The sequence below is a fragment of the Ischnura elegans genome, chromosome 3, assembly GCF_921293095.1.
Source record: "Ischnura elegans chromosome 3, ioIscEleg1.1, whole genome shotgun sequence".
NCBI classification, from domain to species: Eukaryota; Metazoa; Arthropoda; class Insecta; order Odonata; family Coenagrionidae; genus Ischnura; species Ischnura elegans.
Window position 1 is genome coordinate 21,203,545 of NC_060248.1, and position 26,443 is coordinate 21,229,987.

The 26,443-nt window shown below is 41.8% G+C and overlaps 1 protein-coding gene across 2 annotated transcripts in view; it reads left to right on the top strand.

Annotated features, from left to right (window-relative positions):
• LOC124155544 (RNA-binding protein fusilli) overlaps nucleotides 1-26,443 on the top strand; it is a 304,754-nt gene that overhangs the window by 73,903 nt on the left and 204,408 nt on the right. The gene's annotated exons all lie outside the window — the stretch shown is intronic.

Sequence of the window (26,443 nt, forward strand, 5' to 3'; positions counted from 1 at the left end):
GAGGAGTAAAAAAGAATGGAGGAGGACTCAAGTATAATGAAAAGGTTGCTTGCAATGTGTTAAGGAGATAGCAATTGCATAGTCATAGCCCTTTTTATACAATGGACAATCATTAAATGTCGTACTTTTCATTAATATCCCAGGTTATAAGTGACATAATACGATTCACCGGCTATTTCTGCTGATACTCAGTGTAGTCCACCATGAAGTACCATTGCGACGATAATATTATTTAAATGAATCATATTGTTCTACAGATAACAATTTTTGTGTTTCTTCAAGATGTACCAACTAAATCGACCGATTTCAGGTTTTATAAGATACATATTGTGAGGAAAGAAACCTCAATACCATAATAGAGTAAAAAATAAGTACCTCATTATACCACCCCTAACTACACGGAATTTTCTTGGTACTATATTTTTTATGCTTAAACCGCGTACTGTAATTTTCCTGGTGTTCCTTATTTTTTTGTGGCATGTCTAGGGCAGTTTTCATCTGTGAGTGCGTTTTTATGTAATCTGGGTTATACTGTATTCTTGCTAGCTGGACCACCCGACTCATTTCTTTTTTGCCATTTTTTCACGGGACATGTTTTGATTGCGGTAAGGTGATTGAGCAGTAGACCGGAAACTGTGTAGCTCCAATCGAAGTTGACGCGAGGAAACCTTCTCTGTTTTTTTTAGCTACTTTTTACTTTTTTGACCGAAATAACTTCAGGTCTTCTGGATGCTCTCCATTCTCTTTGTCTGTTGGATTAATTCAATTTTCTTATGTTGGAATTTAATGTTATTCCTCATATCGCCTCGGTTTCTTTCTAAACCAATGGTTTGAGGATAATGCTTGTGGATTGGCTGGTATTAATCTGAGTTCCACTGAAAAAGATTACGTTTTCCTTTATTGTTTGTCGTTACGGATTCCTGAAGCGAGAAATAAAGTCCAGCAGATGTGCTGCGACTGTGGACGCATTGAAATGCTTATTCGTGAGGGCGTGATGTATACAGGAAACTAAAATAGCCTTTGAAGAGGATTTTAGGTTCAAAATTTAAGGGGTTATAATTGATATAGTCTATGATAAGATATGAGTCTTACATTAAATGAAAGACGGCACTTGCCATTTATGTGATGGCTGCCTTGAAAATTCTGACGCCGAAAGTTTGACTTGATCTTGATTTTCTTTAACTATTTCCTTGCTAACCCAGCGCCCCTATGCTAGTCTTGTGGGGATTTCTTTATTACTGTTGAGTAGTGTTTCCCGTTTGACCGTTCATAGTAATAATTGGAGTCAGTATAACAAGAATAAGAAAATTCTTTTTCAGAATAGGCCTCATAAAGATGCAGGTGATAATTAAAGAGTCTGAAATCAATCCCATAAAAGGATTGTAACACCCAGAAGTAGCGCGGAGAACAATAACAATATAGGATGCCCGTATAGCAGTTTATTATTCTCTTATTGTATTTCCTAGTGATGTCCTTTGTTCGTTCGATGTTTGTATTGCATAAGGAGTGGGAGAGGCGAGGTCGGGAGCCGATCAATGAGAAGGAGGCGGCAAGCAACTAGACCGTAGCCGAGATGGCGTCATCCTGGCCGGCGACGAAGTTTGGTATTCACGCACTTGCTGTGAGAAGAACAGCTAAGTGCGGTGGAGTGCCTGCGTCGAATTAATGAGGCGGGAGTGTCGCGGGGGAGGGTCGGCGGATAGCGCGGCAGCGTCTGCCGCGATGTGTGAGCTGGCCACGGCTATAGTCTGCTCCGGCAACGACCCGTGAGGCGAAGGATATGGAGGGGGGGCTGTGGGTGGCGACCTTCATGCGGCCTTTGAGGGGGGCGGGTCCCCACCACCACGCCCCCTTGTCGAGGAGAAGGGGAGGGGGAGCAGAAGACGCGATTTCGATATTTTTTCGTGTTCATCTTTTTGTTGGGCTCCGTCTCAGTACGTGACTCTCTCAATGAGGGTCAGAGGGAGGAATGAAAGGAGAGATTAAGGATCAGGTGCGCGCGCCAGAATGTCGCGCTTGGGTGAAATATACCTCTCGGGTCTCTCTCTCTCTCTATTGGGGGCGAAGGGAGTGAGTTCGCCCCGGTGGCGATCGCAAGTGTTGATGCTTCACATCCGGGAGAGCTTTGGGGAAACCCCCGGGGAGTGTACTTTGATTTTAGACCGAAAGATAATTAAGAGTTGATTTTGGAAGACGATTGTCTTATAAATGCTTTTAGGAATATCTTTTGTTTATTGGATCTTATGCAGTAATTATTGCTGTGACCTTTATGTTCATGTTTTTATTTACGATATTATGCATTAATAGTAAAAAGTTGTTTGTAAATACAAAAACAAAAGCTCAACAATTTTCTTAACGCTAGATTGAATTTTCACGAAAAGCCCTTCCCCCTTTGCAAAATATTCCCATGAGACATAGCTGAAAAATTTCAGTTGAATTGTTGTTAACATTCCAGTATTTCTATATTTCGAAGGTCTTCTAGTGACATTCAACTGCGATGGCGTGTTCATTCAAGTCACGCAGAATTTTAATGGCTAGGTTTTTAACTGTATATCATTTTCTAACTATTATTTTTTGTTGTCATATAACAGTAACTTATTCTTTAAAATTTACTCTAAATTAATTTAAGCCCTTGGAAGTATTGTAAATATTCGTGTGATTTTTGCATCTGATGGCTGTTGTTTTGAAGGCCTTTTGAAGATAAAATCCGTAATTTTAAGATTTTTTCTTTAATAATATTCAAATCGTAATAATTATGGAAGGTCTATATAAGGACCATAATCATCTGCAGCTGTATCGGCTTAATGTGGATCACAAACTGCTGCTATCTCTCGGTCTATTTGGTCGAGCGTGTTGTTTATGTGGCGGCCATGTGGAAATCGGAATCCCGTGAGAGATTGGCGGGTGAATTGTGGGAGGGGGTGGAATTCGGCTTGCCTTTCCTCACCGGCCGTTCTCTGGTCGTTCTCTCTTTCACCCTTGGAGCATTTAAAAATCCCAATCCGAAGGTGGAGAAGGGAGGGCGTAGCCTTCATGATCGCGGCTATCCGATCGAATCCAAAGGCTTGTTTCCCTTTCATTTTTTGCCTTATTCGTGGGTGCGTGTATGTCTATTTGTTTTTTAGTGTGTTACAATTAGTACTGGATGTAGTTATCAATTTTTATCAGCGATCTGGAGTGTAGCTCTTTACGGTGCGGAAACGTTGACGCGGAGGAAAGAAGACGAGAGAAGATCGGAGGCATTCGAGATGTGGGTGTGGAGAAGAATTGAGAGGGTGAAATGGGCGGAGAGGAAAAGGAACGAGGAAGTGCTGGATGTGGTTGGCGAGGAGAGGTAGCTTTTAGATGAGGTACGGAGGAAACAGAATGTATGGATGGAGCGAATCCTTAGCGGGGAGGGGATGTTGAAAATGGTGTTAGAGGGAAGAATGTTAGGGAAACGAGGGAGGGGAAGGAAAAGGATAGGATTTGTAGATAGATTGAAAGGGATTAGGCCGTACAGTGAATTAAAGAAGGCAGTGCTGGAAGGAAAGGGAGGCTCCCAGATCACTTCCATGTTACTCCATGGAAATATACCTTAATCGGTAGAATACTATAATAATAATGATAATATTATATTATTCAGAGCCAAGGCGTTTCAACGCTTTGACGTCAAAATCAGATTTCTATTGCTTCAAAATATTCAAAACGTTTCGGCATTTGAACGTAGCACATAGGCTGTGAAATTCGTTCCATCTGGATGATTGATAATTTTAATCATATATAGTTAACATGGAAAACTTTGGAGTATAAGTTTTCATTATGATTTTCCACGAAATGACAGGGAATCCATCGATTTAATGGGATAAGACGTAAAATTAAGAAGGGATCTTTTTTTCGTAACTAAAACCATTGTCCCCCGATTTCTCTCTCGAGCTGTGCCATTAACAGCCTTAGGAGATTGAGTCATGCACTCGGAGCCAAATTGCAGAATGTGGTTCGACTCTAGGTCAATACATGTGATCTGTCTCTGCGGAATTCTCGCTTTTCGGGCTACTGCTAGGGTACATACACCGCTAAGGCTTGCTGAGGAGGCCATTGAGATCAGGCTTAGGAAAAATTAAAGCGAGGCACAGGGTATAGACTTTTAATGCGTGGAATCTCATTTAAATAAAATGAAAAATATAGAACTACTTTTTATCCTCCTTTTTAACAGAATTACCTTGGTGTATGATCTTAGGTTTTCCCGGCGTATCAGTTGCAGAAAAGTTTCTTGGGTTTTCCACCGGTTGATGTCGTCCATATCTCCCGACGTTTCGAGCAGCGACTTGCTGATCATCCTCAGGGGATCTTCGGAAGATACCCTGAGGATGATCAGCGAGTCGCTGCTCGAAACGTCGGGAGACATGGACGACATCAACCGGTGGAAAACCCAAGAAACGTTTCTGAATTACCTTGGTCTTTCCGGCCGATCAGGAGTAACCTGATTTTTGTAATTGTTTATAGCTTCATTTTAACGTTTTTTTGTTCAGTCTAAATTCATCTTTGACCCTGATGACGACGGACGAGTCGTCCGTTGAAACGTTGATGAAATACACGAATTAAAACGGTGGAAATCCAGAGAAGACTTCACACAATTAATTTGCCGGAATGAATTACTTAATATTTCATGACGCCATGTTTAAATATTCTTGTGCAATGGTTACGAGCTGCCGAATTCCGAATGCATGAGGGCTCTTTGTTGGGTGTGGCGCGTAGGGATTTAATGTGGGCCGGCGATTCGAAGTGGCGTGGTGTGGCGCACGCGCATCAATGTATTTCGGGATGAGGGGGTGGGGGCGGCGGGTTGGGAGGGCGTGGCGAGGAGCAGAGCGCAGGCCCGGCACCCCCTCCCCCTTCAACACCCTCCCTCTCTCTCTCCGCCACTCCCACTGTGGGGCGCGGGAGCCACCCCCGGCCAATCCGCATCTCGCCTTGCCTTTTTGTTTCTTGCCCCGCACCCACCTATTGCCTCTCCCTATCGCAATCCCTCCATTCCTCACTCTTTTCTATGTGGATCGACTCCTCCAATCGCACGCTCAAGGAAATGATAGGGTGGACTACCGTTCCGGCAAACACTGCCATTATCTAATACAGTGGCACAGCGAGGGGGGGGGGGGTTTGGGGGACAAAACCCCCCCCCCCCCCCCCCAGAGCTCAGAGAAACTTTTAAGTTTAATCCATTTTACTTAATTGGATTGATATTACTAGTAAAATAGTGTAAGGATTAATAAAATATCCCTCAGAAAGCCGTAAAACTCACCATTTTGCACCATTTATCTTAAAATTCCGCAATTTATTAATCTCGCACCTACCGCTTATCCTGGTGGGTATTCCATACCCCCACACACCCCGGTATTAGTTGCACCTAACCCCCCCCCCCCCAGCCTTAATTCCTAGCTGCGCCCCTGATCTAATATCTAACTTGATATTGCCAATATGTGCCTTGATCCCAATTTTTGTTGCTTCTGCGCTTGCTGTCAGCATTGATTTTATCAAAATTCCCGAACCCACGTGACTTACTGTAATTCACCGTTGATTGGCCAATCATGTGGAGATTGATAAGTCAGAAGATATCCATGTTTTTCTAATTAATTTGATAGTGCTTATTAAGCCAGGCCCTTTACAATAGCATTATCTGACTTATGTTAAATAAATAAATATATTAGCGGATAAAACTTGACTGACCGGGAGTGAAATGTGTGATATTCATGTCAAAATTAAAAACCAATGGTAAATTTCCAGACAAAAATACTGATTGTAATTAACCGTGTTCCCCCGAAAAAAAATATCAAGGTAGGTAATGTCACTGTTTGTGGAAACCGAAGTCGGAGAAGTAATTTATTTCGTGTGTATGTTCACCATTGTTTTTAGTGAAATGAAAATGTATGAACACTTGATAATGAAAATTAGGAAACCCTTGTTATTGCTTTATCCACCAGATAGTTTCCTGAAACTTTTGAAACATGTTTTGGTGCATGTTCGTCTTCTTCAGTTATAAATGCCTCCGATAGACGTAATAATTTAAATGACGCTTAGGCCTCGAAATCCGTTTATGCTTACGTTTTACTAAAAGCTTAGCACTACGTCTAATTTTTATAAATAGAAGTCATGTTTCATTCGACTCAAATCTCCGATTTTAGTTCGACTCGTTAATGGAATTTTTTTACCTGCGGCTTTTTTATTTATATAAATAATTTGGCATTTATTCTTCTTTGGACTCACGAAAAGGAATAGGTTCCACACAATGAGTTGAAAATGCTGAGTATGTTTTATCGAATATATTTGAAAATTTTCGTTGATTTTATGTTAAAAAATTTGTGAAATCGTATGGTGTCATTATTGGCTTCATCTTTCAGCCACAATCAGCGCTCAGTAGTTACTCTTTAGATCGAGACTGAGGCAATGGGTTCTGATCAACATTTATTTCGTACTGATATTTATACTGTTCGAAAGATAAAGACACGTAATTATCCTAATCTTTATAGCTATCTGCTACCTCTTCGAGTTATCGGCAGTTAGCCATCGAAGATTTAGCTCTTGCACGTATGGGGGTGGGAGAATTCGATTCTGTCGTGCAGTAACCATGGACTCTACACAGCATCTCTCTCGCTTACGAGCGCGTGAATCTGGTATTGATAAGGATCTTTAATGAACTTCAGGAGTGGTTAGTAGCTTCCGAGAGCGGTTGTTTGTGGATTATAAGAGTGGCTGTGTGTAGATTATTCTCGTCTGAAATATATTTTACCATCCATCTACGTACGCGACGCCATCAATCAACTTGCAGCTCAAGGTCCGGGAGAATGACCCCATTCGCGCCACTGTGGTAGGCAGGTTTTGCGAGCGAGGAGAATTTATTTTGGTGATAGGCCGCTGAGAGTATCTCCTCTTGGAAGCATGTGGAGCGGTTCATGGTTTTTTCTGATATACTGTCGTGTGAATTAAAGTTAGCGCAAGCTCTTACGAGAGTTTTTACAATGGTTATGCAATGACATGGACTAATTTTCGACTTCTTAAGTGGAAGTGATGGGAAGTCGTAAAGGGTGGTTGTCAAAAACCTTCGATGTTGTTACATGGGTGTGTAAAAGTGAAGCGATTGTAATTGCCTCATGGGAACTGCTTCTATAAGTTATTAACATAAACTAGTGTTGATGACAATCGCGGAAAAAGTAAGAGATCCCATTCCGCTGATGAAGACGAATTCTAGTTCGTGAATTTTCTCAGTCGAGTGTCAAGGATGTCATCTAATAACGCTTACATTCCCTAATTAAATATCTCTGCCCTAACTCAGTGTAAGTTCGCACTTAAAGGATAATGAGCTTTTATTTTGTGGTCTCTCATTTCTCTCTTGCCATCACGTTGGTATGGAGACACACGGAAGGATTTGCTAGATTTTTTTTCTTTTTCTCCGTCTTCGGGCGACGTGTAGTCCTTGAGATGCAGTCATCGAAGCATGGAAGAAATAGACGACTAATGAATTCTCAGCGCTCAATTGTTACCTCTCGTTGCGACTTAGCTGACTATTTCTTTCGGTGAAATTACATCGTTCTCCTTTCATTTATTATCCTACTTTTTAGCTATTTCCCTTTCCCTCATTTCTCTTTGTGCTCATTCGATTCATGCCCTCTTCCCATTCCATTATTCCTAATGGAATCGCTTTTTTTCACGCCCTCACATCCGCCTTCAGCCTTGTGCTTCGCTTTTTCTGCGACAGTTTCAATCTGACTTTCTCGATCTCGTCAGTGTAAGTGCTTCGCTTCGTCGGTAGGGTATGTGATTTTTAAAAAATGGTTGTTGAACAGGTGTTGTGAGTGAAAGAGAATATATCTTTTCTATTCCCCATTATTTTTACGGACGGAAGTCACTAGTTCCAGGAATTTTCTCCTGTGGTGCATCGTTCCCATGGATCAGTTGTGCCTATTATAATGTTCATCTGGCTTCAGTAACCGTAGCCAATTCACTTCCCGTTATTTTCTGGCTGACTTATTGTTGTATTTTCCCATTTCATCGACTGCATTTAATGATTTCATATTGCTTACCATGAGGGTTAGGGGATAAGAGATGTAAAGTATAACTTCATTTTCCTTTACCTAAGGAGTGGACGATCATCATCATGTGTCAACAACCCTAAGATTGATTTTAAGCAGCTCTTCATTCTATTCTCCTATTCGCTAGCGTTTTCATAGTGACGTATTTCTTTCTTTTACGTCTTTCATAACCTGTCCTATTTAACTCATTCACGGCCGTCTCTTCCCGTCTTCCCTTCCTGCTGTCTTACGATTCTTTTCATCTGGCCATCGCACCTCATTATGTAGCCCACTAAGTTTTCCCGTCTTCTTCTTTAGAGTTTTTAGAAGAGTTCTCTTTTCTTTCCCTCTTCTTAGCACTTCCTCATTACTTTCTCGGACGATCCATTTTTTATCTTCACATTAGTATCAGGCATTAGATTTTCGTCGTTCGTTAATTTTTATGATTATGTGATTGTTCGTAATTGATTTTATATTTGTCAGCTGAAAATTACGGAATTAATGTAATTTCCTGCGTTTGTAATCGGTTGTACTGCTGCAGCCTTATCTTAAAATTTCGTCACACAAACAAGTGTAGAGGCTCTGTCATGCTCTGCGAACGACACACCCCAATTAATTCCCCTCTACTGCTTGGTCTCACGAAAAATTAAAGCGACGGAATTAATCAGAAATCAAAACAAGGCCACTTTTTGATTCGAATCGTCGCCGAAAACTTCCTTTTCCACCGCTGGCCATCTGCTGGCAGCCTATTGTACGGCGATGTTATCACAGGAATTTCTGAGGCGTGAAAGGGGGAGCTTAAAAATTCTCTCGCCGAGTCAATCGTAATGGAATTCCTCGATTCAGCACGTTACCTTCTGGTTGTTTTTATATTGGACGGCGACATAAAATTCAAACAGTTCCATTTCATAGAACTAAAATCAACTTTCTTTAGTTTTCAAATTCTTGCAATGGACCAGCACGGTGGGGATGCAGAGGAGCTGAAAGTCGAGAGTCCTCGCAGGCCACTTTAACTCGCTACTGACTGAGTCGCTTTGCGATTGCCCAATATTGGAGAAAACGGTTCGTGAGTCACATGCCAAGCGGCGTAGGTCAAAAGCTTCCGAACATTTAATTTTATACGCTATTATTAGTACTTCAAGGTTATGTTAGGTATGTATAGATGTGGCTGCAGGTCACCCCATTTTAAAGCAATTTACGTGCTTGTCTATAACACGCATTTGATCGGGGAATTGGAATTTTATGGGGGTGGAAGTGACTAATTTGAAGGATTCAAATTTGTCCGTGAAACAGTTGCCGCGTCTTCCACCTCATTGTTTTTTGTACATTGTCTTTATACAAATAATCAGCGTCACGGACTGAAAAGACTAATGCACTCCGTCTCGACATTCGTAAATATTCATGTATCTATACTTTCATGAAAAACTGCGTCATGAGTGAGGAAGGATAAATATTGTTCTTTCTATTCGTTTGGGAATGAACTCGTGTCGCAACAAAAATATGCGCTTACAGGTAGGCAGTTAGATCTATTACTAGTTTCACGTTTAAGCATGCGTAACCACTGGTTTCGGTCAGTGTTTTTGAATGCGGCCTCTGAATATCATGTTTCGTAAGTGATCAGCTGCTGTGAAAAAATAATGAGAGGAGTGATTAAGAATGGCCTCTGCAATGAATTGCTGTGGAGAGAAGCTAATTAGGAATGCCTAGTCTGGGGACTCTTATTTTAGTGCGCAAGGGACTCGCTTGGATTGCCTTAATGGCCACCGGGTGCAGGCTGATTGCCGGTCGCTCAAGGAGGGATGAGGGAAGAAATTGATTGAGGCCTTGATGGGTCCGAGGTTCTATTAATTGGTGGCCGCTTAAAATTTGATCTTCCGCGGTCGTACCGTTTAATTCATTTATGACTTTAAGGGGATTGGCAAAAGTTTCGTACGTTCCCGTCATACGAGTGTTTTATGTTGCATTTTTTCCGTGAGGAGCACAAGCCTCCCTCTTGCGCTTATAGTTTTCTCAGCAGTAGCATATTTACCCCAAATTTTGGTATCGATATTCTGATTGATGTATTCTTTATCATTGTCATGCAATATCTCCAACTTGTTCCAGTGCTCTGTTGTTCACTTGGATATGTATTGGGGTAATATGGAGACGAGGCATTTTTGTATTCGGACTCATGTAAGTTACTGAAGAATACTGACATCACCTACCACACCCGTAAATTCTCGGTATCTCTTGAGGGTGATACCTTCAACGAGACGTTTCAATGGGACAACTTTTCGGAAGCTCTTGTAAGACAATTGGCACAGGTGAGACGTGGCATTCCCAGTTATGTACGCGAATATAAGACCGTAAGCCCTGCGTGCGCTTAAAGAATCAGCTCAGGTGGGGGCGTTAATATCTCGATCAGGTCGCTCAGATAAGCAACACGAATGCTTCTGCGGACGGGAAAACATAGCACCACGAATTCCCATGGAAGAGGACCCCTCCCCCTCCCCCTACCTCTTTCTCCCGTCCACTGACTCCACTGCCTCCCCTCCCTACACCTTTCTCCCCACACTCCCTTGTAATCCCTTCCCCCCCCCCTTCTTCCCCCCATTCCGAACAACCCCTCATTGTTTCAAACCTCGGCGCCACGGTCTCCCGGGCAACGGAGATCCGGCCAAGATTAGCGGAAATGCGCTCGTTGCGTCTGTCGGCCTCTGCGTGCTTCCCGCCTCACCTCCCCCATCCAATATCACTGCATTTGAACGGGAAGCGTGAGTGTCGGACGCCCTTTCGGGGAAATTGAAGGAATTGAGGTTTTCGACTGGCGGCGCGCGAAGCCCTGGTACAAACGCCGCGGTCGTAATCATTCTGGAGAATTCTCATCCCCATAGTGAAGCTGCCGTTGGGCGTATTACACCATGAATTTTTTCCCCGCGAACTTTACAATTGCCGGCCTCGGTCGCGGTGGGGTCAAGCCCTCGACTGCCAAAGCGAAGGTCGCTGGTTCGAATCCCGGCTGAGTTGGTTGCCGTATTGGTGTTTGTGATTGTCCAACGTTGTTATTCGTTAGATATCACCGATGTAAATGCCTTAAGTGCTCTGATTTCGGGACGATGAAGATAAAATAAATGAATACTTAATGATTTAAATTATCAGAATCGTTTTATGTCGATGGTGTGTATGAAAAAAATCGAATAGAAAAGCTCTAAATTCAATGGAAAGACGATTGCCTTATTCCGCACAGTGGATCTGCTGAAGCCAAACCAAAACCGACGTATGTGTATTGTATTACAATAGAGAAAATGTGATAAATTAGAATGATCGCAGTGATTTTGATCTTCGTAATATTTCCGGTAAGATTCCAGCATTGGCCTAACCAAGTTAATAACAAATGCGAATTATGTGAGCTGAGACGAAACTTAAAAATCATCGATAATCGCAATTTTTGAAGGTCAATTATTTTAAGAATCGACAATAGTTTTTTGTAGCATTTTTATCGCTCGTAGTTTTAATGATGGTCTAAAGAGCAAAGGACTAAACATAGATGCAATCGGCTTGGAAAAATTTCTCCTAGTATGGAAAGAGCGTCAACTAAAAATTCAATGTCTCCTTAGTACTATCTCGTCCAGTTTTTGCTGAACGATTGACAATTGAAATGATTTAGTTGTGCAATTTCGACATAGAAAGTCACTATCGTAACTTGGAGAGAAACAGCAATGATAGTTCCCATAAATCCAGTCATTTACCTATCCTAGCTGGAACTGTGCGTTGCTTGGCACTTTTCGCTATTTCTATTTTCTAGCCGACAATCGGAGCGAGAGACACAACAGGTGCGCCGGCCGGGCCCCGCGGTGCAGTCGAAGGCAATTGCTTCAGACTTAACTGGAACGAGTTTAAGATCGATAACATTTCTCGCGGTCGGGTATGGCGAGTATTTGGACGACGTCTCTTCGTTACCTTGTGTGATAGGCGGCTTGGACATCCTTGAGGTATGCAGACATGGGCGAGAAATGGCTTGGATTCTGCCAGCTCGGGGTAACTGTATTCTCGGGCGCTTTGCGTATGCGATGGCTATGATTTGATTATTTTTCTGCGGTTGAGAGTGCTTTGAATTCATATTACGCGTGTTTATGTCTCTCGCCGTTCGCTCGATCTCAGTAATTGGAAGGGTCATTTTTATAAGTGGTGGTGTAGGGTGAACATTTTGCGCCGTTATAGTACGAGTACTTCGTCCTCATTATACGAGATCAGCGAGGAAGCTGCGCATAACATCAAACGTGCCATATTTAAATCCCTTTCCCTCAATCGTATGCATCTTGGAATCTCACCTTGGTGGTATCCCGATTTAATCTCTGTAGTGAACTGGCCTCTTTTGGATAAAAATGAAACTCCCGAGCGATAATGCATGAATAATGCAGTTTAGTTTATTTTAAGTTTTATATAGTAAAAATTGGTTTGGTTAAATGATTACCAAGCTAGCATCGCTGTGTTAGGTGATCGCCGTTGTATTTCTTTAGTTGCGCTTATGCATACTGTGTAGTTGCATGACGTTTATTGTGTACTGTGCAACTATTATCTTTATATGATCCATAATTCATACGTATGCTTCCCTCCAATCTATTTCTGTTGCTCTTGATTTATTTTAAGTAACATCGTATCGTTGGTGCGTATTATATTCGCTTGCTTGCTCCGAAGGAAAGCTACTTTCGGAGCGTTAAAGAATGTTGAATACGCGTAATTTACTGTCGACATAATTTTTGCTAGGTTCGACGATGTGTGTGCATGAGGTTTCTTGCGAAGCAGCGAATGTGCTGAAGAAGTCGATCCAGCCCGTTTCACATGCGATCATTCGATGCCTCTAATTTGAAAACCGGTTGCTTGCATTCTCGCTTTTCCTCTCCTTCCGGTCGGCGAGCGATAAAAACGGCATAAGCAGCAGCTCTTTCCCCCGCGACGCCTGTCATTAACCGAGTTGCCCGACTTGCTACGAGCAGGCATTGCAATTCCTTGTCGTCCATAATGCCATCGAGCCTGTCTCCATCCTCATATTGCGTGCAGAGTTTAACTTGAAACATTTTGCTGGCATTTCTACGCATTGCTATTTTTTACCCTTTTGCCTTTTTTTCCATTAAGAGCAACTTAGCTCACTCTTAAGATCATTATTATACAACTGACATGCCATTGTACTTACCTAAGCAGTGTATTTAGTTTTAGAATCTTATGTTGATATCGGTTTGTACTTTCCAAACAGCTTTTATGCAGAAGTGTTGAGCAACTTAAATTTTTTAAAGACTAGCGCGAAATTATTTTTGCCTGTTGTTTCCCTACGTTGAAATGGCGCTTACTCATATAAAAAATATGCAACGAACCATTTAAAAATTAATATTATTACCTTTCAACATCTAAGTATAATAACGTTAGGTTTATCGAAGGGTATATTTGACTCGAGTGAACATATTTTTCACAATTTGCATTTCACCAGACTGTCTTTGAGTCTCTGAGAAGTATAATTTCCAGTTGAATCCGTGCTAGTTGTGAAATTGGCATATCCGCATGTGATACTGGAAAGGAATGAATGACGATGGGAAAGAAAAGAGGAGATTCTGAACTGCTAAAAACCCAGAATAAGAATATCACGAATGTGTACAAAGTATGTGCATGGATAAATCATATTCTTTAGATTTATCTTAGTTTTGGGTGATGATTTATAATTTAATCTAGATCCTTGCAAATTTCAAAGCAAGCTTTTGGAGTATAGGGTTATAATCACTTTGGGTGGAGCAAAGCAAGGAATCATGCTGTTCATCGCGTTCAATGTTACTGAGAGTGCGAATGAGAGGTCATAATTTGTACATATTTTCATAAATATATTTATCTTGTGCATCTTTAGCTTATAAAATGTATGTTCATATGCCAAAAAATTATGCGCATCAGTTATTGTTAAAAAAAATCCCTGCCATAGTAATGACAATATAGTTTTAGAAAGGTTGGCGATGAATTCACATACACTTTTTCTGACCAACACTCAAGAAAAATAAAAATATACTTGTATGGCTAGCTGATATAAAGGTATGCGAGGTTTTCATTACTCGCTGTTGCAAGGGTCGTGCTTGGGGGTGAATGTCGGGCTGGGTATCGTTGTGATGGGAGTGATTGCGACTCCCTTGAATGACTCCGCCAGTCACCCGAGAGGGCCTGGCTAAGGCGACCGCGTGCGTGGCTGCCCTGGGTGTCGCGTACAGAGGCGGGGAGGTCGTCTGGGATGGGGGCGGGGCACCCTCCCCCCTGTGATCGCGCCATAACATGGGGGCTGTGTTTGTGGTGTCTCCCGTGTTGCGTGTCGCTCTTCAATTTTTTTAAAGTGCCATCCTTAGAGCATCCACGTGATGGTAAAGTTATCTCTGTGCCAACACCATGCATGCCGATTTGGATTATGTGACGTCAGAGTATCTCCTGTTGTCTCAAGCTTGCTTCAGATGATGTTAGTTTAGTCTGGATGCATTTATAAATTATTAAAAATTATGAGAATGACTCTGATAAGTGTGATTTAATCTTTAAAAAACAGCAATAAGTTTAGCCTACGTGCTAAAGATAGTGTTCTTAATGTTCCAATTTCTTGGAGCTCATTCTTCTTCGTTGTGACTTGCATATTAAGTTGTTATTTTAGAATTAGAGTAAATATGATCTGATCATGACTCATTATTTTTATTGGAAATTCAATGAAAATTTGCAGTGATTAGAGTGTGGTCACGGAGTTGAAATAACTAAGTAGATAATATCTACTTTTCATCCAATTTTCCATTCATCCTGTCTTGAACGACGACGGCCAAGCCATCTATGCAAGCATGCGAAGTTACGGTAGTGTTATTAAATTTAAGGCCACCTTTGTCATTCATTGAATGGTCACGGACTTTTTAAATGTTTTTTTCTGACAATGTAGATATTTGACTAAAATTATTATTCCATCTAAGATAGCTATTGGTTTCCATTCACTGTGCAATATATTCTAGTTTATTGTTTAATTTCTCTCGTCCTTAATGTTTTAGCCTCTTATTATAACGTAGTATTATTCTGTGGCCATGGGCGAAACGCGGTTAATGTGGACTGCTTTTGTGTTAGAATAATTTACAAAATCATTCTGATAAAATTTAATGAGAAGCGTTTTCTCTGCATCTCATTTTCATGAAATAGTTTTCTGTTGAGAGAATTCTGTGGGGTTAGGTATAATATCTTGGAATTTTGCTTAAATGAAGAACCTTGACGCCAAATTTCGTTTGCAAGAGAAAGTTTCGCAGGAGCGGGCTGAAAATTGTTCGAATGCGTATAATGTTAGTGGTCGCCTAAGTATGCTTAAAAGTGTACCCATCGAAGTCCTATTAGTATTCGTTCCAGGCGATCTGAGTCGTTGTGACGCATCGGATTTCGCCAATGACTCCGCTGTCGTTTTGGAGCCGCGCCAAAATGTTTTGCATTCTTCAAAAATTTGTCAGCATCGAATCTCCACGTCCAGGCCCTATGCCCTGGATGACGGCGGGGCAGAGCTGATTTGATCTAAAAAAAATACATCCCAGACAAGTGAGCAGTCTCTTTTTTTTCTTGTCAAGCGGGAGATAACTCATTCCGTTGCAAACCGTTAAGCGAGTGCGCGTTTTGGTCCACGTGTGGGCCCGCGGACCCAAGCCCCTCTCTGCGTCCTTGTGCCTCTCTTTGGGGCATGCAAATACCTTACGGGCTCGTGGAAATTATTCCTCAGGACCGGTCCCTCGATTTCTCTCGGTTAGCGCTCTATTTTCCTCGCCATTGCCACCTCACTCCATCGGGACCCTCATCTTTTGCTCCTCTTTTTATCTCCCATGATAACGTGACTGAGGGAGGTCTGGTGCTCATAAACTGCTTCATCTTTGGGGCTAACACAATGAAGCCCGTGATATTTTCATGTGTAGGTCGCGAGAAACCCAGTGCTTTTGTTGTTTTTTTATAAAATCATTTCCTAATCCGAAAGTGTCCTTACTGTGGGACACAATCCAAAACTAGGGGCACCATTTTAGCATAGTTCCTCCAAAAGCAGCTCGAAAATATGATAGATTATACCTGTGACGAGGTCCCTTGTTACGGCCGTTGGAGTGTTTCTTTCGCCATTCGAAAATATGAGTTTCTAAAAAGTATTCCCTCATAGCGTCAATGAGGACTCAAAGAAAATGGCGTGTGACAATCTTGTCTGCATTTTTTAAAAATAACCTTAGCATAATTTGGAATTGTATCTTTATTCAGCATTGCTGTACGGTGCACTTTTTGGAAAGAATTACAACCCAGAGCACTTGAAAACGACTATATAAGTCCTGCGGTGCGCTTAATCTGTAAGCGTCATCCCCGTTCATTTTTCTTGTAAATGAAGCAGCGATACGAAGCCGCGTGAGATGTTCAGGTAATGCGGCGATGTGGTGGAACCGGTTGGTGTAAAAATAAATTCGCATTCGCGGAAAAGTGAGGAGGTTGTCCGTTTTTGCGAAAGCGAAACGTTGGCAAGGAAGTCACGAGCGATACGCATCCTCGTCATCGTGCGCTTCCACTGCCGTTTTCAATCGCGCACATTCATTGTGACGGAGATTTTTTTCCCCTTCGGAGGAGTGTTTCTTCCTCTGCGTGGGTTGATTGTCGATTTGCGAAGTGGCGCGTCATCGTGTGGCATTTTTTTTTCTTTATGCTCGTCACTTCATGTTTCTGCGCAGGATTACGGATTAGTCGCGGGCTCGCGGAGAAGGGAATGATTATTCAGGCTTTCTCTGCATATCTTTCAGTTACGTCTCTCATATTCTGCAGATGACGCCGGCCGAAGATGCTGCCGGCGAAGCGCGGAGGCACAGGTGTCCCCTACGCCGGGAGTTGGGTTTATTTACGGGAAGTTTCCTTGTGACATAAGAGAATTACGACTCATTATGGCGCTGGCAGTCACCGCGGTGGTACTAATTTATCTCCTCGCTGCGGCAGCGTCGAAAATTCTAGCTCCCTCCCATTCTTCCTCCACCTGCTGCGTTCGAATCCCTCCCCGCCCCCCGAACTGCGCTCATGAAGGAGAAACCCGTAGTGACTGACGCCCCCCTTTCCCCGTATACTCATCTATCCCGCAAGCGTCTGCATTCCCTTTTGATCAGGGGTTCTCAAACCCTTTTAATACCACCCATCCTGTTAAAGTAAAAACCTTTCAGGACTCCCTTCACGGACATTTTGTGGGCATGTGGAAAAAAACAAGTATTGCATTGAAAACAAAGCCTGTATTTTTACTATCACAAAATACAATATTCTAAGTTTAAATTAAAACAAATACTGTTAAGAGAAAAATGTCGACAAAAAGAACATAAGAGTGTATTTTTGCTTTACAAGAACATGTTTTATACAAGTGAGTTGTTAAGTTTTCTAAACATCAAGGTGGATTAAAAAATATTTACGACATAAAATTAGTTAGGAAATGTATGGATTTAATGTACATAGACATTATTATTTGAACTGGCTGACGCCGCCCCTAAAATGTCTTCTCAATACCCAGTTTAGGAACCCCTGCTTTAGATCCTCTCCCTTGTCAAGGATTCCAGGAAAAAAACGAGCCACGGATGGGATCGTCAGATACAAAATGAATAAATATACAAATTCATGGAGAATAACGGAAATGAAGCTATTATAAAACTGCAATTATCACGGAAAAATAAAGCATTTTACCAGCAAAAACAACAGTCTTTAACATCAAATATTGTCACAATAAAATATAAAGCTTTCTTAAATTTATGTAAATAGCCTTTTATCCTCAAAACTAAAAACGCCCCTGGACGAGATTTCTTCAAGCGCATGTCTTAAATATATCCTTAGGCATCCAAGGGTTGTAATGCGATTTCCAATGTAACTCCTCCGTGGGAGAAAAGAGCTTGTGGCCGCGGCGCAGCGTTCCATTTTGGATTGATATATGGATTCCTGAGCCGTTGCAGAGTAAAAGTGTCTGTAAACGTGCAAATAATTGTTGGGTTTATTCTACGCCAGCAACAGTTACATTCTTGATGACATGAAGGGGGACAAGAAAGTGTGCATACTTCCGTCTCGGCCGGTGGCATTTTGTCTCTTTGACGACACATTACTCGTTAGAAACGCAAGCGATCGTCTAGTTAACTGTTAAATTATTTCAGCATTTTATAAGTAAACTTTTTTCAACATTTTCCTCTATCCCTAACGAAAAAACATTCCATATAAAAATACTAGGGTAAACTTTTCAGATTTGGAGCACTGTCCAATATTCAAATGTTGCCTAGGATCTACCTCATATAATCTAAAGTTTTCAATATGACAGCATGTTAAAAGTGAGTAGAACTTCACCGAGCGATAGACATGCGTCCTCTTTTAAGTTGCGTGGGACGTAATGTGGAAGTTGTAGTGGTCAGTTAAGTGCGTATAGCATCAAGTGACATGTGTGCAATGCATTAAATTCAGCCGTGAATTTCTCGCTGGGGGTCATAGCTAGTGTCCTCTCGAGCGCTGCCTTCAGGAGCTGCGGTGGTTTGACGTTTCGACGTGCCGGGTCGTTGGCCTTGCCGAGCACTCCCCCCTCCCTAGCGCCATCTGCGCTTGTGCGCATTTTTATATTTCCAGGGCCGTCGGAGTCTATTCTGCGCATTTCAGATTTATTTTCCCCCCGCTGTGGAAAGGGTATTTGAACTTACGGGCGAGGGACAGGAAGAAACCGTGCCTGTCTTATTATGCCTGCGTACTCAAAAGCAATCTTCAACCAACTGAAGGCATTTCTTCAACCAGGAAACATTTTTTATGCGTTTCTATTAAAATTCAAAATAATTCTTGTTGCTATCTGTGGACTTCCGTTAAAAAAATTATGTTTTTTCGCTTTATTTTGAAATTGCACGAAAAACACCGCGTTTGCATACCAGCTCCCATAGGAATGGTTGTCAGTACGAAGAATGAATGGAGGTTTCAACTTGAATGTTAATATAATTTTGCAAAAACAACTTCTATATAATGCACCTAAGCAATATAAAAGTTTATATAAACACAACTTTGGCGCCGAATTTTGCTACTTACTCGGTTTGAAGTAAATCACTGTTGTAAACGTGTAACTGAATTGAAAATACGTTGTTTGAGTACAATTGGAGACACAGTCGACTTGAACCTCTGAAAAAAATTGTTGTTCTAATTATATTCTCCGACTATGTAATGTATATGTTGTAGTCTTGAATTTAAAACTCTTTTTACGCTTTGGGGAGAGGGTGTCGGAAGGAATATATAAGTGAGGAGTTGCTAAACGTGGTAGGTGAGGAGAGGGATGAAAGTACTGCTGGAGATAAGGGGGAGACGGAGGGTGTGGTCGAAGCGTGGACTCTGGAGTGAGAAGATGCTGGAAATCGTGATAGGGGGAAGGGAGTTGGTTAAGTGAGGGGTGGGAGGGAAGAACGAGAACAGGATTCATGGAGAGTAATATACATTTTGATGACGTTATGGTGTGAGAGTGTAGATGGGCGACTTTGACTTTAAAATTTCCGTACCTACTGCATCTGCATACTAACCCGTGAACCCCTGTATAAGAGGGCGCCGTGGTGTGTTCGAACCCCATTCGTTGGCATTAAAGAGAGAGAGTAATGCATTAGAATACACAATGTTAGTGTGTGTCTCGGGAATGTTTTGACTGTGGCCAAATATTTTGTATGAGTCGATTTTTCCATCTTTCTGTAATTTTCCTTCACCACTAGTTTTATTATTATTGATAAAATCCGAAGACTCTTGCATGATGGCGTGGAATTATTCCACATTGAAATAAACATTTGCAATTTTCCTCGATTATAAAATTTATTACGGCCTAGGTTTCGATGTTAGGTACTACATCATCTTCAAAGTAATACCTTGAAGATGACGTAGTTGCATCGCAAAAATTGTGGTTCAAAATTATTGTAATTAATTTTGGAAGGGTTGGAATGATTCATTTATTTCGAGTCGCGTGGTCGCGATGGAAACATCTTGAAGGAATATCAATAGCCGCGCTCTTCAACTCGGGAAGGTATGGAGAGAAGCACAGCCAGCCGTTCATGCCACAGCGAGCACGTTCCGTCCTCAAGGATGTGATTCGTTCTGCTGTTTAAAATGACGGGGCGGGGCGGGGGAGGCAATGGATCGCCGTGGGAGGGTGCCGGAGGTGTGACCGGGATGGGCGGGGCAAGACCCACAGCGCGGTGGGGAGGGGGGGACAGAAGGAATGGGGTTAACGCAAGGAGAGAAGGGTGTCCCCGCCTTTTTTTTATCCTGATTGAAATCTGCGCGCATGAGACTCGAACCGGTATCGAATGGGGATTGAATTTCTTTTGTTCTTGCAAAAACGAAGATAACTGCTAAATTTTTATTCAATGGTATCAGTTACCCTGTGAGTTAATAGGGTACATTTTATGATAACAGCTATTGCATAAGCATAGTGAATTGTATGAGTTGGATCGAGCCAGGGGACGGGAAGTGGAAAATGTAACACGATGAAATGAAACTTGTACGATTTATTTGTCCACAAATTATTTGGAATAAAAAAACCTTGCGGGTTTCGTGACCCACGTGTTATTCTCAAGCGGAATCAAGTACGGAAAGTGTCTATTTACGGGATCTTTCTACGTTGTTTTTGCTTGAAATATATATATGCGTCTGTAATCACCCTGGTATCGCTGGACTATCTTTAAAATGGCGTCTGAAAGCGCCTTTTACATCCTACCAATTGTTTTGTGCCTCTATGTAATACGCTTGGTTGACAATTTGTATTGCATTTTCAGCTTTAACAAATGGAGTTTCACATTATTATAATGTATACGAGTTATCGGCTATCTGAAAAACTTGGCGGAGATCAGTTAAATTATGTTACTCAAGCTATTTTTCGTTCACTGTTTGGAATTCATTCGACAGAGTTAAATCTGATATCATAGTAGTAATATTCAAAGAACCTTGAAGTTTCCGGACCGAGAACTTTAATTGAGAAAATAGAATGGGAAAGTGGTGATCACTAAGAATCATTCTTGGCACTTGAAATCAAGGTAATGTGTACCCGACTGTCTCTCACCTATAATTGAGTTTGTGCCGACCACGTGTGTAAGGTATGGAAAAGGTCATAGAGCAGTTCTTTCTAATATTTTTCTTCTCCACTTCATCAATTGTCAAGAAAGGGTGCACTGATTAATTTGTCAAAGTAAAATCACTTCGGAAAACGCTTTCGTATTCTTTTCTGTGTCGATGGATAAATGTATTTTGTATTTTCAATCTTGTCATGGTAATTAAAAGCTGGAATCCTAAGGTTACATTTTACCTTTTTGTGCAGGTTGATGTGAATATGTAAATGCTTCTAAGAAAAATGATGTGTTGTGCTGTAACATTCATGCGCGGTTTTTCAGGGTGTCCTTTGAATCGGATAAACGGCAAAATTTAAGTATCAATCCAAAATTAGTGGAAATGTTTTCGTCATGTAAATGTCTGGAGAATGTCTGAGAATTTTGCTTAAGCCCGGGAAAATTATACTGGTCTCTGCGTGGTCACCCTAACTAATGCTGACTTCTGTATTAACTTTGGACCCCTTGGAATCTAATTGGCTGCTGTTCTAACTGTTCCACACCCTGAAATTATGCTTCCAATCTCAATCTAATGAAATATTTGAATTATTTATGTGAATAACTTATTTAACATGGCCATTCAAAACTATGTTTAGGTTAACTGAGATATGTGTGAGCGAACACTTATTATGGAAACCCGGAAAAAGTTAATTTTGATTCGGAAAATTTTGGAATGATCGTGGAATCCAAACTCTCGATTATAGTCGACGCCGTATTTTTGAGTTGGTAGATCTGTTTTTGTGATGGTAGCCCTGTTTGTCGAGTGCTTTAAGGGCATTGAGGCTTAAGTGGCCGTGCGAGGCGCTCGGATGAAGGGCAGACCGCGTGGACGGGAGTGTTATGTTTTTAGGGCCCCGGAGAAAATTTCACGTGTTTGCTTTATTCGCGAGCTTATCGGAGGGGAGTGATCTCGACGCTGATTTATCGAGCCCCTCGCGGAATACGGTTATTCCTCCATCACGACTCGAGTCGTGCGGTCGGAATGACACGCTTAAAGGAGCGATAGAGCAGACACCTCGGTTGGGATTGACCGTGGGACCGCGTGGCGGTCGTCGGCCGGGTGCGGGGGCGTGAACCGCGATCCCATTCCGCGGCCCCCCGCACGCCCCCGCTACATCGGCTGCCCTCAAAGTCGTACGGCCTTCTTTCTTCGCCTTTGAAGTGGGCGAGAAGCCACCGCCCGAGGAAGTGCACTTTGTATTTCATGCCTTCTCCCGCGCTTAGGGCGTTGAATTTATGCTCCTTTATACGATGACTGCTTTCCAGACCTATTTGAAAGAAAGTTTATTTGTTTTTATTTTAAAGGATTATGCGTCTTGATTAAATGATTGTGGAAAGCTATAATGCCTACGTTACGGAAATTGTATATTTCCTTCATAATGTTTATTTTGTGATGGACCACCATTTATTACAAGTGAAATCGGCCTGTAAAAATTATCATCAAAAACATATTTTACCGTCTGCATTTTTTTTTTTTTTTGACTTTGGTAGGTTGTTTTTAGAGTTATACTGCGTTCCTGGACTGTCCGCTATACTACCTGTATAATTATAGCAGGTTTTATTAATTGGTTATCCATTGGTTTATTTCCTGTTTTTCAGGCTATCAAAGTATCTGAAAGATTAAACTCGTTTTAGTCTCTGACCTATCACTATCGCGTTGTTTCTTCCCGGCCCTCATAGTCTTGGTCTAATCAACGCTACATTACAGTTTTATTTAATTTTCAAGTAGTCAACTCTCTTTTGTTCTAAGCTATATCCCCTATACCTCTCTTCCTATGTATTGTTTTTTTTTGCTGTGGCTTGTAATTCATAATTGTAATAAGAGAATTTCCCGCTCTAGTTTACGTATCTATACTAGTATATTGAACTTAAATAGCTTTTTTTTATAACCACAGTTTTGAAATTTGTCTAGCGATTTATCTTCTTAAAGTCTTTTTTGCAATGAAGTGGTTGTTAGATGGATTTTTGTGTCTTAGTTACTGTGTTTGTTAGTTCAAACGTTTTCGGACGATATCAACGTATCTTCACCCACTCCATACATATTATAAATCTGCATTAAGCACGAAACCTCTGCCATCACTTTCTCAGGCTCTTGCTATGCATTTCTAAACCATATATTATATTTATGTCTGTACCCTCTCAATGTACTGATTTATTCGAATGTTTTTTCCGTAGTCTTCTACTTTTCGTTACTATTTCTGTCTATGTATCCGACTTCATCGTAATATCGAAGTGTCTCATTGCGTCCCCAGGGTTAATGATCTCCATTTTGCTTTCCTATTCTTCAATCGACCAATCTCCACCCCCCCCCCCCCCCAATCTCTCATTCGATCAGCAATCGTTCTTCGTCCGAGGGTATTAGCAATCTGCGTGCTAACATATGTAACGGTTTAGGTTATTACGAGGAGACGCGACGGGACTTCGGTATCCATTGCCCGTCGCGACAATGCATAGTCATAAGCTGATCGAGGCGTTGCTACTGCGTTGGATTGACTTCATGGATACGTTGGATGCAATGCCTTGTTTGTATCATTAGGTTACAGAAAAATGTACGAGTAAGTGGATTTCATAGGGATGAGGTGTTGCAAAGATGGGAGTCATCCCTTGAATCTCTATTGATAAGTGTATTCTCTTTGTTGTTCCGTCCAACCGTGTACATAGTACTCTATTTTTACGACATATATTTTCCTGATGCATGGATTATTTACATTTACATTCCTTTTGCGGTTTTAAGGTGGTAATCATTTATAATCTCTATGCCTATGAATAAGCCTTTAGGTCCTGTGCATTAAGTATAATACTCCCTTTTTTCGTTCTTAATATTATACCTTTACTATATCCCATTCCATTTTGTTGTGTCAGAGAGCGGTTATCGAGCCATGTAAGTGAAAGATTCGCAGCCTGGAGTCTGAAATTAGTGTTCGGTCTACCACTATAACCATCGATTTCGTTACTACGCGCGCCAGTTGTTGTAATGTGTTGGGATACCATTCCTTTTTCTTCGTGATAAACGTTTCGTACAATATCTCTTTTCTTACTTCGGCCCTTGCTGTTTTCTTATCTGCATATGCTGAATATTTTTCCGAATTACTGCGTCTGTAAAAATATTACCGTTGCCTCTTGCCATATTCGTCAAGGTCGCCTTATGATAACGATCATTCAAATAGTTTTTGGGGAGCTACGTCTCCTTGTGGGTTGAACGCTTGCTTTCTGACCGATGGGTTCTGTGTTCAAATCTCGTGTGGAGCCAATCCGGCACCCCATTCCAAAAGTCCTCGAAGTGCGGGGTAGTCCAGGGAAATTATCTCCCCCCCCCTCCCTGAATGTGTGAATTTCACACGCCTGTGGCTAAATACTCCGAGAGCTCTTCCCTCACCTATCCAAACTAACCAATCAGTTGAGTCACTGAGTGAGTGAATAATTGTGTTTGTGATAAATCTTGGGTACTATATCCTGTCTCATTGGTTGAGTTTGTTGGCCGCTTTTTTTTTGCTTCAATGCACGCACCGTCTCTGAAGAATTAAGAGCCTGGCTCTGGTTTTTTTTTTATTTTAGAACTGCGCAATTTGGAAACTAGGCCACTTGAGCTCACCGCTCTCTGCATTTTTGACGATGGAATGAAACAGCCGAGTCATGCTGTGGCGTGCCTTCCTTTAAACATAATGACAGAGGCAAATTGTTTTTTTTTTTCATTCACTCCCCTCTCGTTTTGAATCCAATCTCGAAACGAATTTCTCTGTTTTTTTTTACTGCACGGGGATATAAACCTGTGCTAACCGCTGATCTACATACGGGAAGAAAAGCAAAACTTTATGATGCCCGATCTTCCATCGCCTCGCGAATTTGCGTCTGCTCCGCTTGATATCTTCGTCACGCATCTCACCGCTAGTCGGAGAGGGCTTTTCATTTGAATCGGGGATATTCCGAACATCGTATTGAGGCTCCTGATTTTTAATTTTTCTCTCTCTCCGCTGATCTATGACTGCAAATTTCCGGCATTAGAAATTTGACTATGGACCAGAATAGAGAAGACGGCATGGATGGCGAGGAAAAGAAACGGAAAAGTTCTTGTTATGGTAGACGTAGAGAGGTTACTTAGATACTTATAAAGCCCTTTTCAAATGGCTAGGCGGCTGGGATTCCGACCTTTCTCTTCTGCTCTTTCACTCGTATGCAGGAGGGTAAATGAGAAAATGATGATGATGATTATTATTTTAATTACCTGGCCAATGCCAACAGTTTCCCCTTCTTGGTTGAGTCAACGAGGGTTGACGAGAAAATCCGAATTTTCAGCCGCCATGATATTGAAATGAACTACCGAGAAAGGAGACATGGAGGACGAAGAATTTTTGTTCATACCGAATGTTAAGTGAAGAGAGGATTTTTGAAATCGCAGCGATGCTCAATATAGGGAAGGTTATTAGGTAAACGGGGAATATGGAGTAAGGGAATAGGATTTCTGAGTAGAATGAAAGGGAATAGGCCTCATGGTAAATTAAAGAAGGAATTTAAATATGGGAATGGAGAAACACCGTAGTGATTAGTAAAAGATAACCTGAAGAAGTCACTCACAGCTTACGTGAGGTGCCACACTTATTCAAGTCAGGAAAATCAATCAAAGGTACATTCAAAGGATATCTTTTTGGGGGGATTGGTCGAGGTAATTTGCAAAATGTTTCTTGTAAACTTATTTTAACGAGTAGATTACCCATGATATTAATAATAGTAATAGCGTTTGACCAGCGTGCATATACAGGTGTATGTGTCTTCTGTTGCTGAATGGGATAAGGGAAGACTCAGTGAGCCCTTTCCGCGACTGCGGACTGATTTAGTGCTCTCGGCAGATCAAGGAACGGGAATGGAGGGGGAAGGTTCTTTGGAGGGCGAGTGTGACTCCTTCCCCCCGCCCCCTACTCATTCTTCGCTCAACTCCCACCCCCGCCGCCACCTGGTGTAGTCGGAGAGAGAAACCGGAAGAAGGTTCGACTTCCCTCGGGGACGGTCGGGGAGGTGTTTGGAATGCAGTCTCGGCTGCTGAGACCCCTCTCCGCTGTTGAGACCACGGCTAAAGCTCGTGAGGCGCCGGCCGCCGCCATGTCTCGTCGAGGATTTAAAAACAAGTGGATCAGACCTCAACCCCACGCGGGGATATGTTTTTGTCTCGGAGTCGGAGACGAGGTCGTGGATGGATTAGGTGGGACGGGTGAAAAATGTTTTTCGTGTCGCCGATACACTTGCGAGTTGGACTAGCCTATCGGGTAAGCCAATTACGTCATCCCTTCTGGGTATTTA